Genomic DNA, 16,657 nt, shown 5'->3' on the forward strand with positions numbered 1-16,657 from the left:
CTCTCTGTCTCTCTCTCTCTCTCTCTCTCTCTCTCTCTCTCTCTCTCTCTCTCTCTCTCTCTCTCTCTCTCTCTCTCTCTCTCTCTCACACACACACACACACACACACACACACACACACACACCTCAGCCTCCTCAAGGTGCAGAGAGGTGACCCTGAGTTCCAGCTATATCAGCTCTACCAACTTTAAAAAACCTTCATTATGAACTGCCACAGACGCTATATGGGGAGGAGTTTCGCTATATGCACCTAGCTAATCACTGAGAGATTCAGCTCCGGAAAGTTGCTCTCTATAAGTGACTTTTGTTCTCGTTTAAGTTTGGACCAGGAGAAATTCAATGCAATGATGGAATCATGGATATTTGCAAAGATCTAGCCACTCTGTATGTCTTACTATAGTAGTGTATCATATATCAATTGACAGGCATGTATTAAATACCAAAGAAGTGCCAAGTGCTGTGCTAAGGGTTGTGGGTACAAAGATAGGTAAAAAGTCTCTGCCCTCAAGCAAGTTAGATTCTAGTGGGGAAAACAAGATAAATAGGAGAAATAGGTACATACAAAACATACAGAGTAGATGAAAGGTAAACTTAGAACAGAAGACACTAGCATCTGGGGGAACTAGGAAAGGCCTCCTGCAGAAAGCAGTGTTTAAGGTGAGTGTTGAAAGAATCTAGGGGACCATCAGAGGTAGTGGTAAGAAGAAAAGAGCATTCCACATATGGGGACAGCCAATGCAAAGGCCAAAACATGGGAGAAGAGAACATATGTAGGGTGCATGGAGAAGACTGGAAAGATAGAAAAGGTCCAACTTGTGAATAGCTTTAAATGTCAAAGTATTTAGGAACCCCACTGAAATTTAGAGGGGGCAATGTATAGTGACCTGTCAGAACTATTCTATAGGAAAATCACTTTGGCAGCTATGTGGAAAATTGATTTGAGAGGGGGAAAGGCTTGAAACAGAGAGACCAATTAGGAAACTATTGCAATAATCCTGGCAGGAGGTAATGAGGGCCTGAGTTTGTGACTGTGAGAGTAAAGAGAAGGGGCCATGCACAAGACATTGTGGAGATGTCAACAAGATTTGACAATGGATGCTGGCTCTAAGTCAGATAGCTAAATAGCCAAAACATCCAAAGAATTAGAAAGAAGAGGAAGGCAGAGTGGATGTAGAGAGAAGCAGAGTGGATGTAGAGAGAAGCAGCCCAGGCTTGAGTTACAAAGGGACAGGCAACACAGAAGAGAGTGATTGGGGATTTAAAAAAAGAGTCATCTTCAACCACTACAAATTCCTGGTACACAAACTCAGCTGGGGTTTTGCTGCTATTTAAGTGTCCTTCTATCTAGACTTAATTGACTCATATTTAATTTACCACACTGACTTCCAAACTTTTTATTCTCTCCTTTCAGGCCAATTGCACTTCTTCCCTTCCCCACCATACAATTATAGTAAAGATTTACCCTCACTGAAGAAATCAAGGCTATTTGATAAGAGTTCCCTAGGTTTGCCACCTCAATTTCCCTTAACTTCTCAGCATAATAACCCACCTTCCCCCTCTTCATAGAAGATTTATCTCTACTCAATAATCCCTCCATACCCATGCCAGTGATTTCATTCTCTCCAGCCTCTTTCCAGGACCTTACCTTGTGAGTCAAAACCTCTCACTCAAACTAAATCATTTCTTTAATCTCTTCCTAATTGTTGAGTCCTTCTCATCTGCTTACAAATATGCTTAGATCTTCCTAATCTCTCACTTCTAATAGGGAAGGGGAGGTAGAAGGAAAAGCCTTCCATTAAGCCTTCTATCCTATCCTGCTATCCTATCTGTGTCCTCTCCTTCAATGATAAACCTCATCTATGGTAAACTTCAATCCATTCTTGGATTCTTTCAAGCTTTAATTATAAAAGAAGAACCTGGTCAACAAATCATTGGACTTTTAAAAAATATATTACTGGCTCCCAATATCTTAAATGACCTCTCTTTTTCTTTTCTTTCATTCTTCCTTTTGCAAACATGTATTATCTCTTCCTCTCACTGCCTCCCCCAATTGAACAGTAAAAAATAAAAGGGAAAAAAAAGAAAAATAAAACCCTCATAGCAAATATGAATCAAAATAAATCTCCATGTTGATCATTAAAAAATGTATATCTCATTTTGCATTTTAAGTCTATCTATCACCTGTCTGACAGCAAGTAGGTGGCAAGTTTCATCTTCATTCCTCTGGATTTGTGGGTTTTTCATAGCATTGATCAAAACTCTAAAGTTTTTCAGAGTCGTTTTGTCATGGTTGCTTGGCTTTCTCCAGAAGAAATCTCAGAAGAGTTCACATGGGTACCATGATAGCAGAGAAGGAAATTAGCAGAGATAATCCATGATGAGAGTTTGGCTAGGTGTCCCTGATGAAAGAGCAAGGGATTCAATGATAAATGATAGCAGATGGTGGAAGTGATGCAAGACAGTATAAGAAGGAAATTATACCAGAGCAATAGTTACAGAATGGGAGAACAGAGAAGGGAGGCAGATTGACCAGTCATAGGATATGTTGCAACACTTTTTGGGTATGGATTGAACTAGATAGCCACTGAAGTAATCAATTCTGTGGTCATATATCAGAGCTACCTATCTTTCTAAACTGCCTGCTAAACTGTAAATTCCATGAGGGTAAGGACTATGCCTTATCTAAATATTGCATGTCCCAAAGAGGTTAGTAAGATGGTCTTAATGGTAACTAATTGTTGAACCAAGGTTTATATTGTTATCACTGATGTACTACTGAAGCTCTGTTGGCAGGACCCTTTCATAAATCTGTTGGAGATCTATAAGGAAAGAAGGTGGAAACAGGAGTACATTCAATACGATAAACAAGGGTCCCACCAGATCCCCCAAGTGATGAAAGGTCCTTTACTTGCACTGCTTTTTCCAGTGACCCAAGTTGTTGAGAGCCCAGGTGTCTTGCCTTTGTACCTGGATGCTTTGCATTGGACTGAGTGAGAGGGAGATAGCTTTAACCACAGGTGTGGTTTGTGGCAATAAGACTTCTACACGGTAAGCCTGATGCCCTTTACTTCCTTACCCATACCACAGCACAGCTATGACGCAGCGTGCAGTCAGCACATCTGTGCCTCGCCTGCCATTTGGACTTAGAGACTTTTCCACCTGGATCTCATAGTACTCATATTCTGACTTATCTACCATTGCTCTGCAGCCAACCAAACATAAGCTATGAAGGACAAGAGTGAGCAATTGTGAGCTTTCAGACTTGTTTTAGAAGCTCTTTGTGTATAATCAGCATCCATGCAATCAAGAGACTTGAATTCAATCCTGAGCTGCTATTTACCAGCGATGTGACCATGGGCAAGTCACCTCACCACTCAGGACCTCCGTTTCTTCATTTGTAAAATGAGGATATTGGACTAGATGGCCTCAAAGGTCTCTTTCAACCTAAAGTCCTCTGTGTCTAATCTATTCTTTCACAATCTCTGGGAGAAAGATGAAATGGTAAATCCTTATTTTCAGTGGAAAGACGTAGCAATTCAGGTACTAATAATGCATTAATCTGGTTAAAACTGGAGTTGCATTGTACCTGTAATCCATTTCTTAGCCCTTGTATTGATGTCCAAATTTAATTTAAGCCAAAGGGCTTAAAAATCATCCAGTTGAGAATTGGTCAAGAATCACAAAGCATCGAAGCAATACTCCATCATTACTTCCCAGATATTGATAACCTACAAATAATCAACAAATTTTTAGGCACCCATGAAATGCATTTGCTAGCTGTAGGTGATATAAAGAAGAATGAGACCTATACTTGCCTCAAGTTGCTTCCACTCTGGGCAGAACCCTCTTCTCCTAAAATCCATATCCTTGTCCAATTCATTAGATGAGGTCATTCCTGAGACAGGAATATCTGGAGTTTTAAAAGTCCATTCATTCAACAGTTAGTCAATAAATATTAATTAAGCGCTAGATGTGTGCCAGGCACTCTGTAAGCACTGAGGATACAAAAAAAGGTAAAAGACAGTTCTTGTCGAGGAACTCACAGTCTAATGGGAGAGACAACAGTAAAAAAAAAACTATAGACAACAAAAATATGTATAGCGGCTTTTTTTGTGTTGTCTAAGAATTGGAAATCAAAGGGATGCCCATCAACTGGGCAATGGCCAAACAAGCTGTGGTATATGATTGTGATGGAATATTATTGTGCTATAAGAAATGACAAGTAGGACAATTTCAGAAAAACCTGGAAAGACTTACACAAACTGATGCATACTGAAATGAATAGAGCCAGAAGAATGTTGTACACGGTAATAGCAGTATTGTTCAATGAAGAGTTGTAAATGACTTAGCTATTCTCAGCAATACAATCCCAAAGGACTAATGATGAAGCATACTATCTGCCTCCAGAGAAAGAACTGATATTGATTGAATACAGACAGAAGCATGCTGTTTTTCACTTTCTTTCTTTCATTAATATAGAAATGTTTTACATAATTGCATATGTATAACCTATATCTGATTACTTACCATCTCAGCAAAGGGAGAGGGGAAGGAGAGAGGAATAGAATCTAGAACTCAAAACTTTAAATAAAAATGTTTTAAAAATTGGACAACTATGTACAAACAAGCTATATATAGGACAAATTGGAAACAATCAACAAGGAGATGGCACTAGAACTAAGACATTTATTAAATTCCTACTGTGTGCAATGTTCTCCATTTGAGGTGTACTATTTTTCATCTTTGCCCTACTTTTAGGAAGTACTCCCTATTTAAAGATGTTCTTCAAAGTAGCCTTTGCCCAGTATCAATGTATCCATTCAGATTATGAGATAGGACTTTCTCATGGTGTTTATCAGGGGAGTTGAGCCATTATGAAGGGCTAAAAGAAGCAATCCAAGCACTGCAGTAAGGATCTAGATTTAACCTAGTGAGGCCCCAAGGACATGTGCCATTTAAGCCTGAAATCATTGTTCAGTCATTTTTCAGTCCTGTCTGACTCTTCATGACCCCATTTGGGGTTTTCTTGGCAAAGATACTGGAGTGGCTTGCCATTTCCTTCTCCAGTTCATTTTACAGATGAGGAACTGAGGCAAACGGTGACTAGCCCAGGGTCACACAGCCAGTAAGTGTCTGAGGCCAGATTTGAATTCAGCACTTAATCAGTCTGAACCCAGTTTCCTTCATGTATAAATGGAGATAATATAGTAATAAATAGTAGCAAAAAATGACTACTTATTTCATAGGTTTATTGTGAGGAAGGCATTTTGTAAGCCTTAAAATGTCACAGTTTGGGTCCTTAATTCCCACAACAGATATTGACTTACCGCACATTCAGTCACTTGATTATGTTGTAATTTATATTATTCTCTAATTGTTTCATTAGTAGAAATCTTACCTCCTGAAGAGTTTGTAAGTTCCTTTATGATAATCACAGTGTCTTTTTTCTTTCTTTTCTCCCTTTTTTGTATCTTCCATAGAACCTGGTATAGTACAGGCACATTGTATGTAAAGAGTTGGTGAATTAATTTGACTCTTCTTAAACCAAATATGTTTCCCACTGCTTTGACAATAGCCTTTGGTCACTACTTTTACTTATGGGCAAGAGATACTTTATGGACATACTAAGACCTGCCTTTTCTCTTCTCATTAGGAAAAGAGGTAAAAAATATATTCATTTTTCCTCACTATGAGCCAAGGGAGGGAATTGCAGTAATTGCATATTTAAGAGCTTACCTAGGGATGCAGACCTCATCAGAATGGTTTCATCATAGCCTTGAATTTTTATTCTGTAGATTGAGGGGCAATTTTTTGTCTTCTATTTTCTCACATGTAATTTGGAAACTTCAGTGTCTGCTTCAATCAAACAAAAAAAATTCCACTTTTATTTTCTTCATCAAATACAGATATAAAATAACAAAAAAGGTCAAACTGAAGTATTTATTATAGTCAATTCTCAGTTATTCACAGAAATCGAGAAAAGTTGTGGAATGGATAATCCAAATAGTGGTTTTTGCCCCCAAAAAATTATTTATATTTTACTTTTGAAGGTGGAGCTTGGAAAAAATAATGTCAAAATTGTTGCTTTTAATGGCACCAGAAGACTAAGGAAGTTTCAACTAAACCAAAGAATGGCTTCTAAGTTGTCCAAGAAGGAACTAATAAATGAGTTAGAAGTGATTTTATAGTGTCCCCAAAGGCAACCAAAAATATGTTATTATGGGACACTTAGTAATATCACCTTTCTTTATTCACACATAGGCAAAAAAATCACCCTGAAGGTAATTGCAACTCATGCTTTGCCAGCTGTTACACATGATGAAGAGTAAGAGAAAATCTCTGAAGATATTGGCAAGAACAATCAAACCAAGTCAATATAATTTTGATTCCTAGTGACTTTAAGGCAATAAGGGGAAATTGTAGAAAATGTATTAGAAAATATGGTTGAAGATTAAGAAATGAAAAAGCCAAAATCTTGTGGACTAGTCAGAAACCTCCTATCAATGTACTTCCTTGAAAAGAGGGTTGGAAAATATTGTACATATTTGGAGCCAAATAACATCACAAAATTCAATTTACGCTATCTTAGTTTACAATAAATTACTGATTATTGATACCATGTTAGAATCAGTTTTCTGTACATAGTTATAAAAATTACTAATTAGAGCAAAGTTCAAAATCCATACTAAATTATATTAAAGGATAAAGCTAAGAAAGACTGCATGAAATTAACAGTGGTTCCAACTTGACTTACTTGAACAAACTATTAATGCTGAAAAATTGGAAGTGGATAATGGAAAAGATATTGACTCCTGGTTAGCACAATTTCCTACAGAAGTTTAACTAATGTAAATAACCATAATGCATAAGCTGAAAGAGTCCCCAGACTACCTTAGCCTGCAATAACCTACCAAAATATGATGTTAGCCAAATATAACACTGGCTTAGACTACAAACTAATTTGCAGAATGTCACAGAGAAACACGGGGGAATATAATCAACAGTGTATCACTTCACAAAAATAGCAAAAAGTGGGAGAGGACATGGCAAATAGAATAATAATAATAATAATAGTAGCTAACATTTATATAGCATTTATTATTTGCCAGGCACTGTGCTAAATGCTTTATACTTATTGTCTCATTTGATCCTCACATCAACCCTGCAAGATAGGTATCATTATTATGCCCCCTTTTACAGGTGGAGAAACTGAGGCAAACTAAAGTTAAATGAATTGCTCAGGATCATACATCTAATAAATGTCTGAGACTAGATTTAAACATGGATATTCTTTAATCCAGGCTCAGGACTCTATCCACTATGCCACCCAAGTCTAAGAGATTTGGACATTAAACATAGTTAAACCAAATTATCCAAGAATAGTTAAAGGTGTGACTGGAAGGAGCAAAAATAAGTGAAAAATAGAACAGATCTGTCAGCACTTCTATGCAGTCATCTATTTTCATAGCCAATAACAGTAGAACTACCACATTTGAATGCTAATACCTTGATGCTCAATGTATTATATATAAAGAAGTGAAAATGGCACTTAAAAAAATTAAGTCAGGAAGAGAAGCTAAACCAGACCAAGTAAACACAGAGGTAAATTCTTGCTGTAAGTAACAAAGTTTTGAAAGCATCAAAGGATTGATTTTCAAGAGATCTGGCTTCTGAGTCATGTGAGCAACAAGATGGTAAAGTGGATGGTTTTTTCTGATCCCCATAGCCTCTCAAATCTCTCCAACACAGAAATTGTGTGCCAAAGATAAAGTAACTTCCATGGTATAGGATACCCAGAATACAAAAGAAGATTTAAAAAAAAAACCCAGGAACTGAAGCTCTCTAACCCTGAGCTCATTCAGCACTACCCCCCCCCATCATTCTCTCCCACCTTAGTGGCAGCAAGGTCACAATAACATGACACAGGCTTATATCAAAACCCACCCGTGTACCCTCTTACCTCTACCCTCTTTCCAATGCCATGGAGACTACAGCTGTACACTATGGAAGTTTTCTTAGACCTCAAGAGCCAGTTGGCCACAGCCCTTCAGGAGCAAAAGTTTTACAGGAGCTACAAACCAAAAGGACTAGTGCTATAAAGGCTTGAAATCCTAGTGCTGGGCCAGAGAACTAAGGAACTAAAGAAATAGAACAGGTCATCAGGACAGGACACTGCTCATGTGGGGAGCTGTGCAGTACTCCAGCAAATCTGAAAGAACACAACATCCAGCTGGGGTTTGTTCTGAGCACTCAAAAGTTAGTGGGGGCAGAGAGCTAGGCTAGTGAACCATAGATTCCCCACCATGGGAGAGGCTAAGCAACTTTGCAATCCAGCACCCAAAGAAACCACAAACTGAGGGGAGGGAGTCAGGAAGTGAATGATAAGGAAAATAAGGCCAAGGTGGGGAGACTGAAAGTACCAAAGATTTCAGGAAGAAAACTCAAAGACCTTGAACATAAACAAATCAATAGGAAAAATAGTAAAAACAGAAGGAAATAGGACCTCCAGATCTAGTAAACAAGTTCAGGTACCTAAGAATAAATACTGCAAAGTGGAGGAAAATGATCCAAAAATTGATGAGACAGTTGACCCTGTGGAATTTGAGAAAAACATGGAACCACAACATGCAGTTCCTGAGTTGTTTAAAAGAGAAATGAGCATTATGAAGACAGGATTTATGTTCTGCACAGCAAAAATAATGAACAGAATAAAAAATTTTGAATCTGTAATGGCAAGCTTCACCAAAGAAACAAAAAAAGAACAGTAAATTGGGGATGCAAATACACAAGCATGTAGAACAACCTAGAAAAGCAGAAACAAAAAACAACATGAAAAGAAACTCATTATGCAAGCTTAAGAAAAGAATGGTCATTATGCAAGCAAAACATTTGACTCTCAAAGACAAGCTGCATAGAGACAACGTAAAGATCATAGGTCTCCCAGAAGAGCACAACAGAACAAAAAAAATAACATCATAATGAAGGAAATAATAAGACATATGCCCAGAATTTCTTATCAGAGAAAATGAAATTCACGGATCACCTCCAGAAAAGAAAAAAAACCCAAGGCTACAAAGTCCAAGGCATATAGAGCATATCCTGCAAATCTAGCTTAACTACACAGGACAAAAGATGGATGATCAATGGTAAAGAAGAGTTTAAAACATTTTTAGAAAGAAAACTGGAACTAATTAGATTATTTGCTTTTTAAGATATATCAAAAAGTAAAAGATCCCAAACATAAAAAACAAATCATGCTACCCTCAGAAGAAGACAATTGAAAAGATATCCATCACTAATGATATAGTTGCCTACTTCTTCATCTTCATAAAATATAAGAATGATCAATACACATGGCAAAGTTATTCTTGACAGAAAAAATGAGGAGGGAACAGGAAGACTTTTTCAAATTATTTTCCATGTATACCATAGATTCATGATCACACTAAACTTATAGGCACAGAAAATATAAGACTCTAAGCAAAAAGTGGTAAGAGGACATGATAAGTCTAAATAATAATAAAATTAGCTAACATTTAGTATGTTTTTTACTGCACTTACAACTATGTTTATTATTTTCTAAGTTTAAAAAAAACATTTGATTTGGTAGACGAAAACATGAATTCTCACTCAACAAGATGTTTCCTGGCCTTAATAGATGCTACCATAGAGAGAACTTTACATGATTATGCTCTATTAGCATCATGCAAAGCACAAGACAGGGCAATGTAAGCTGTCAAAAGCCATTCAGCATTGTCATGAAGGATATCTTGCAGAGTACAAATATACTGTAGATAGTGAAGTCTGCCAGGTGTTCCTATGTGAGGATGATATTGTGCTGATTGCATCCAGCCCCAGGGTCATCAAACTATACAGGACCTCTTCAGTTAAATGCACATCCACTCAAAAGAAATTATCTTAGTAGTATACCCAGGAAGAACCAAATGGATGAAGAATGCCTATTCCAGGGGTGGGGAACCTGTGGCCTCGAGGCCACAGGTTGCCCTCTAGGTCCTCAAGTGTGGCTGAATCAAAGGGCAGCATTTGAGGACCTAGAGGGCCACATATGACCTTGAGGCTGGAGGTTTCCCATCCCTGGCTTATTCAGTAAATAATATAGCCAACTAGCATTTATTAAACACCTACTATATTCCAGGTGCTGTGTTAATCAATTAGGAATTTTAAGAAAGAGCAAAAGACAGTCGTTCTCAAGGAGCTCACAGTCTATTGGTGAGGACAACATGCACACAACCATATACAAAAATGCTATATTCAGGACAAATTGGAGATAATCAACAGAGGGAAGGCACTAGAATCAGGATAGATTGAGGAAAGCTTTCTGTAGAAGGTTGCATGTTAGCTGGGACTTGAAGAAATCCAAGGAGGCAGAGAGGAGGAGGGAGAGAATTCCAGGTATGGGGAACAGGCACTGAAAATGCCTGGAGTTGGGAGATAGAGTTTCTTGTTTAAGGAACAATAAAGATGCTCTCAAAAAGGTATTTTTGGTACTGAATCGCCCAGCATATAATAGGGGATGTAAGTTGTATGAAGAGTGGAAGGGTAGGGAGGAAAATCAGGTTATGACCAACTTTGAACATCAAATAGAAGATTTTATATTTTATCTTGGAGGTAGATGACAGGCAGCCCACTAATGACCATAGAGTTAGAGCCAGAAGGGATCATAGAGGTCATCCAGTCAAACCTCCTTATTTTGCGAAAGGAACCTAAGATAAAAAAGAATAAGTAATTTGCCCAAGATTGCAGTTGGTAAGCAACTGGGCTTTGATTCTCAGTTCTCTGACTACAAATGTAATACCCTTTCCACTATATCACAGAAAATGAGTAGTGTAGACACAAAAATCCTCTTTTTAATACCAGTATTCTTCTGGAAAGTAGAACCACTGTACTCTAACATAAAAATCCTCAATGTGTTTCTGCATTAGGTAGAGATGGCACTGAGAACAAAGATGGGGCATTCAGGTAGACTAGACCAAAGGTACATTGAAAATACCTGTGCTGGAGGTGACAGAAGAATGAGGACATTGAAGGATTGATTCACCAAGTATCTGAAAGGGGAAAAGGAGAGGGATGGGGAAAACCCTGGCTATTATTAATACCAAAAAAAAATTTAGGGGACAGCTAGATGGAGCAGTGGATAGAGCACCAGCCCTGGAGTCAGGAGGACCTGAGTTCAAATCCGGCCTCAGACCAAACACTTGGCCCTTACTAGCTATGTAACCCTAGGCAAATCACTTAACCCCAAATGCCTAAAAAAAAAAATTAACAGAGAAAACATCAACAACTATTAATCTGTATGTCTACTTTTCTATCTACATAAAATGTTTATGAGAATCATCTACACACCTACAGAGGCATCCTAGATGAAGGGATTAGTAGGGAACAGGCAGACTTTTGCAATCAACGTCTCACAGCACACCACATATTTACCATTTCACAGAACTCGAAATTATACAAAACAAAATATCCCTCATGTTTATTTTTTTTAAATAAACATTTAATTTGGTAGAGCAAAACTGCATTAAAAGCTCTCTTCTAACAAGATTGTTCCAATTTGTACATCAAAATTATTCAAGATTCCTTGAAAGATATAACAATAGAGATAACCTTGTTCTGTGACCCTCTGGATCCTTGATCTCAGATAAGGAATAAAATAGGAAGATATCTGATCACCAAAGATTCAAAGCATCATTGAATCATAGATTTGGAATTAAAAATGGCCCAACTTCCTAATTTTACAGATGAAGAAACTGAGGCTCAGAGAGGTTAAATGAATTGCTCAAGGTTGTATTAGTAGGTGTCCACCACTGTCATCAAGGCTATCCAGGGAAGAGGTTAAGTTGAAGAGGGATTCCCCTCCAGATGCTCCTGTTTGTGAATGACATCATGCTAGTTGCAACAAGCCCTAGAACATTATAGAGTCTCCTGGAAGAGATCCACAGAGCATTTTAGAGCCTCCTAGAAGAGAACTGTAACCACACAGAAGAATCTGGCTTATTCATCTCCTCAGGAAAAAAAAGAAGTGAAAAAAGAATGTCTGTTGTCTATACAAGATAGATGGCTAGATGAACAAGTTCCCTATAGAAACTTCAGTGGCTCCCTATTACTTTTAGGATAAAATATAAACTCTTCAGCTTGGCAATTAAAACCCCTCACGATCTTGCTTCAACCTACCTTACTAGGCTTATTACACATTACTTCCCTTTGTACATTCTACATTCCATCCAAACTTGTCTACTTGGTGTTCTCTATACTCATCTCTCTGTCTCCTACCTCTGTGCCTTAGCACAAGCTGTTCCCATCTCACTTCTCCTATGCACAATATGTACTCCCTCCTTACCTCAGCATCTTAGAACTCCTAACTTCCTTCCAAAATGAAGTGACCAACTCTTCTCTATCTCCACTGAAATCTATTTATAGCTAAGGAATGAACAATTCAGATTAGATGCACAAAATAACTTTGCTACTAGAATAGATTATCAGAGAACCTATTTTAGAACATTTTTTAAAACAGCACGGAAACTTGGGTAAGGTGGTAGTGTAAAAATCACAGAGGAGCCCAGATCTCCCAAATTTACTCCAGTAATAATGTACAAAAAGGCATTGGATCAGATAATTTTCAGGAAATCCAAAAAGAATGTTGTATGTGAAAATTTTCTTTTTGTTTGTTTAGTGTTCAGTAAATTCAGAATTCAAAAAAAAAATGAAAGAGAAACACCAATAGGCTACTTCATCCTGCTCAGGACCACACACAAAAAATAACCAACCGTCACAGGCTCTGAATGAAGGGTCCCATCACAGAAGATAGTAGAAGTTTAGGTAACATAACCAGACCTCCAGAGCAGTGCTCTAACAGTAGATACCTGGGTTTGGGTGGGGAGGATAGAAGAATGAAGAAGCACTCTGACTGAAGATGCCCAAGAGAGGCCAAAAGAATACCCAGACCCATCACCATGGATGACCTAGGGGGTTTAGAAGCCTGTAGCAATACCTTGACTAGAGGCAGTGAACAAGAGACAAAAACCTGCAGAGAGAGATATGACTGAAGATATTAAATTGTGCTCTGAGCTCAGACATGCCAGGAAAGGTAGAAGACAGTGAGAAGAGCCCAGCAAATTGAAGTCAGGCCCAAACATGACCTGACCACTTCTTCAAGAACATGGGAGTAGGGCAGAGCCTGGCTCTGGCATAAAGTCCCAAATAAGGAACTATGTTTAGAGACATAAGTCAAAAAAAGAAGACACCAAGCACTGTGAAGAAATAATGTGGGTCAAGAGACCCCCCCAAGAAGTAAACACAGAAAAAGAGACTAACTCTACCACAATGAAAATCAGAACCTTAGAGGGAAAAAATGGTTTAGACATGAGGACTACAGTAAAACCTTGAAGAAATGAAGAAAGGGGTTTTTTTTATGTGATTATAAGTGAAATAAGAGCTTAAGACTTAGGGAGAGAATAAATGGCTTAGAATAGGAGGCAGAAAACCTGCCCAAGTAATGGATTCCTTGAAAATTAAAATGGATCAATCAGAACTCAATGACTCTATGAGACAAAAAAAAAGTTAGAACAAAATCAAAATATTGAAAAGAAAAATTGATGAAAATGTAATGTACTTACAAATTAAAAACAACTGACCTAAAAAACAAGTCAAGTGGAAATAATTTAAGAACCATTGGACTCTCTGAAAACTATGACCAAAATGAAAGAAACCAAAGAAATGAAAATTGCCCAGATTTATTAGAAAGAGGGCAAAGTGAAAATATAAAGAACCTACCTGTTACCCCAAAAATTAAAAAAGAAACCCCAAAATTAAAACTTCCAGAAATAGCCAAAAAACAGAGCTTCCAGATTTAAAAGAAAAATATTGCAAGCATCCATAAAGAACAAGTTCAAGCACTAAGGAACCACAGCCAGGACCACATAGGCAGCAACTAGTTCAAAGATGAGAAACTATTGCATTATGGTATTCCAAAATACAAAAGATAAGGGCTTAGAACTAAAAACAGCTTATCCTGCAAAACTTGAGTATAGTCCTACAAGGAAAAGAATGAAAGAATGGAACCTTAATGGAATAGAAAAGTTTCAACCATTCTGAATGAAAATACCAGAGATGAACAGAAACTGAGAAATGCAAACAAAGGAGCCAAGACAAACCTAGAAAAATAAATGTATTTGAGCAAAGGGTTAAATAATGATGAAGTGGTTTTATTCGGATGGAGAAATTCCCTTCAAAATTTAAGTATCTTCAAGAGTCACAAAGAAATTAAATAAAATAGAGGAATAGGGATATATTTATTCTGCTTTGAATATCTTTAAAGGAAAGAAAAAAGGATACATGAGAGAAGAAATGAGGAAGAAGTAGGGAGAACTTACTATATCTTACAATTGAGATGGACAAGAAGAGTATGCAAACATGAAGACAAGAGTAGGGGGAGTGGGCAACCCATGAACACTTTTATCTGAAATGGACAAAAAAGGAATGAACACATACACACACATGCATGCACACATACACGCAAAAAGTTTGGCATACTAATACATTAAACTCAAAAGAGAGACAGGTAGGGGAAAGGAAAATGAAAAAGAACTTTAAGAGAGGTGTAATAGTCAGGGAAGGAATAATCATAAGCAAAACGAAATTCAACTTCAGAAGATAGATTGTAAAGGTGAGGTTTAAAGGAAAGAAAGAACATGTAAGAAAGAGTGATTGGGGTCAGGGTGAGGGAAAGAGAGGAAGGGTAGGAGAGTAAAAGCATATGGTTTCAATTACAGATCACTAGTGTTGACCACATTCCACTTCTTCAAACATCTTTACAATGAAAGGGGCAAGGGACAAAGAGAAGAAAAAGTGTATGAACAAATAATGGAGAAAAATACGCAATCAATCATTACTGTGAACATGAATGAAATAAACTTATCCATAAAGAGAAGAGGAAGTAGAATGGATTAAAAAACAGAGGCCAACAACACTATTTATAAGAAACATAAAACATAAAGATTTACACCAAGTTAAAATTAGAAGCTAGTACAATTTCTATTATGCTTTAGGTGAAGTAAAAAAAAATAAGGGTAGCAATCATGGATTTAGACAAGGTAACAATAAAAAATAAATGTGGTCAAAGGAGAGAAATAAAGATGCATCTTATGCTATAGGACCAGAGATAATGCAATAATATCAATACTTAATATATATTCACCAAATGCTGAATCATTTAAGTACCAAAAAGAGGTAGAAAGAAGGAAACTGTGACAGCTAGATACCCTTTTCAGTACTAAGCAGATGTAATAAGAAGATAAACAAGAAAGAAGTTAAAGCCTGATAGAACTTCTAAAAAGTTAGATATGATATATCACTGGTGGCTACTGAATAAGAATAGAAAGGAACATAAATATTTGCAAGATGTTTATGCACCTTTACAAAAATTGACCACATGCTAAGTAATAAAAACTTCACAAACAAATACAGAAAGCAAAAAATATTGAACATATCCTTTATTAGCAGCAATATACTTTAAAAGCATAATCAGTAAAAGGTCTGTATAAAAGGAATTAAAATTTAAATGGGAAGTAATTTAATATTAAAGAATTGGTGGATCAAAGGACAAATCTAAGAAACAGCAGATAATTTCATCAAAGAAAAATGACAGGGGCATAAAGGTGGTGCAGTGGAAAGAGTATGGCAATACTACCTAAATTAATTTGCTTATTCAGTGTCATACCAAACTATAAAGGGTTAGTTTATAATATTGTGTATAGTATATATATATATATATACACACACATATATATTACATGTATGTATATATATATATATAATTGTATATAGTATATAATATTGTGAAACAAAATATCAGTAATTTAAAGGAAATAATGAGGGGGAAATGGAAAGGAAGGATGCGAGGCAGTACCAGATCTCAAACTATACTACAAAGTAGTAATCATCAAAACTACTTGGTACTCAGCTAGATGGTGCAGTGGATAGAGCACTGGCCCTGAAGTCAGGAGGACATGAGTTCAAATCTGGCCTCAGACCAAACGCTTGACATGTACTAGCTGTGTGACCTTGGGCAAGTCACTTAACCCCAATTGCCTCACTTAAAAAAAAAGATTTTAAAAACAACTAATTGGTACTGATTAAAAAATATTAAATTTAATCAGTTGGGAGATTAGTAAAGCAAAATCCAGAAACAAGTTAAAGTAAGTTGAATCTACACTTAGTATTTATCAGACACTGTGCTAAGCTCTGGGGAAACCAAAAAAAAGGCATCCAAAAGTAGTCCCTGCACTCAAGGAGCTCACAGTCTAATTGAGGAGACAATATATAAACATTTATGAGCAAACAAGACACATTCAGGGTAAATTGGAGATAATATAAAAGGGAAGGCACTAGTGTTAAAAGGGATTAGGGAAGGCTTCTTCCAAAAGGTAAGATTTTAGCTGAAATTTGAAGGAAGCCATGAAAGTTAAGGGGTGAAGATGAGAGAGAATAATGTAGGCATGGGGGACAGCCAGTGAAAATGCAAAGTTGAGAGGTACAGTGTCCCAGTGAGGGGAACAGCAAGGAGGCCAGCATTGCTGAATCACAGCTATGTAGATGGGAATAAAGTATAAGAACACTAGAAAAGTAGGAAGAAACAAAG

General features: G+C 37.0%; 1 long non-coding RNA gene across 2 annotated transcripts in view; it reads right to left on the reverse strand.

The window, feature by feature from the left end:
- Positions 1-5,406: 5,406 nt before the first annotated feature.
- Positions 5,407-16,657, reverse strand: part of LOC110205212 (uncharacterized) — a 43,285-nt gene continuing 32,034 nt past the window's right edge. The window contains exons 3-4 of one of the 2 annotated variants that reach the window (XR_002323525.2): positions 5,737-5,853; positions 5,407-5,483 (exon numbers count right to left, since the gene is read on the reverse strand). This is a non-coding gene — a long non-coding RNA (uncharacterized LOC110205212). Of the gene's footprint in view, positions 5,484-5,736; positions 5,857-16,657 lie in introns of both variants that reach the window. The other variant, XR_002323526.2, reaches the window with a different exon arrangement.

The sequence above is a fragment of the Phascolarctos cinereus genome, unplaced genomic scaffold, assembly GCF_003287225.1.
Source record: "Phascolarctos cinereus isolate Bilbo 61053 unplaced genomic scaffold, phaCin_HiC Scaffold_3;HRSCAF=262, whole genome shotgun sequence".
Lineage (NCBI taxonomy): Eukaryota > Metazoa > Chordata > Mammalia > Diprotodontia > Phascolarctidae > Phascolarctos > Phascolarctos cinereus.